The sequence below is a fragment of the Elephantulus edwardii genome, unplaced genomic scaffold, assembly GCF_000299155.1.
Source record: "Elephantulus edwardii isolate Elephantulus edwardi_28Jun2011 unplaced genomic scaffold, EleEdw1.0 scaffold00357, whole genome shotgun sequence".
In the NCBI taxonomy this organism is placed as follows: domain Eukaryota; kingdom Metazoa; phylum Chordata; class Mammalia; order Macroscelidea; family Macroscelididae; genus Elephantulus; species Elephantulus edwardii.
Genome location: NW_006400107.1, coordinates 1,145,854 through 1,146,973, shown reverse-complemented (window position 1 = coordinate 1,146,973; position 1,120 = coordinate 1,145,854).

Below are 1,120 nucleotides of genomic sequence, written 5' to 3'. Positions count from 1 at the left end.
CATAATATTTATTACATTCACAAGATTGTACAGCAATTACTATCTAATTCTTGGACATTTTCATCACCCCAAAAAGTAACCCTGAATTCATTAGCAGCCACTGTCAATTTCTCCCACCCCCTCTCTCATAACATGGTCTAGGTTTTGTGTCTATGGACTTTACTAATATTTTGAACTTTTTACATAAATGCAATCCTGTGGACTTTTGTTGCTGAGTAGACGCAGAGGCACAAACAGGTATAGCCAGATGCCCCCTTAGTCTTTTTCTTTCTCTCCAAATATTTGTGATCCTATAATATGTTTCATCACGTAGCCCTGGTGAAATATTGTGTAATATGTTGGCCTACTAAGTGAAAGGTCGATAGTTCAAATATACTGGCTGTGCATCAGGAGAAAGATGGGGCATTCTCATTGAATTCAGATTTATAATCTTGGAAACTTGATGGATAGTCACAAGGAGTCTGAATCAACTAAATGACACTGGATCTGACACTGAGTTTTAATATATTTAATAAGGGGGTAATGATAGTTCAGAGTTAGAATTCTTACCTTCTTTGTGGAAGATCTTTGATATGGTTAAATCCATTGTTACGGTCACATGCACAAATATTTGAAACAAAGTTGCATATCCTTGTCGCTAAGGAATACCCTGGGCACTTCTCCCAAGACAGACTTGTTTGCTCTTTTGACAGTCCGTAGGATATTCAGTACTCTTCTCTGACACCATAATTCAAAGGCATAGATGATGGCACACAATTCGCATAAAGAATGGCAAGGTTCAGATCCCTTGTTAATAGAGTCACTATGAGTCATAGTTGACCAGACAGCCCCACTAACAACAATAATATGTGGAATATTCCTGTAGGTTTCTATTCCTGGCCAATGAACCTCAAGTCTAGCCAATAACAGTCTGTCAGCAGAGGTTTTGTGTTAATATGTCACTGAAGCAGTAGTGGTTGTTGTTATGTGCCATCGAGTCGTTTCCGACTCATAGCGACCCTATGCACAACAGCCCTAAACCCTGCTCTATCCTGTGCCAACTGCACCGCCTCTGACACACCCATCCCGATTAACCCAGTCACCGAATCAATCCATCTCATAGAGGGTCTTCCCCTCCTGC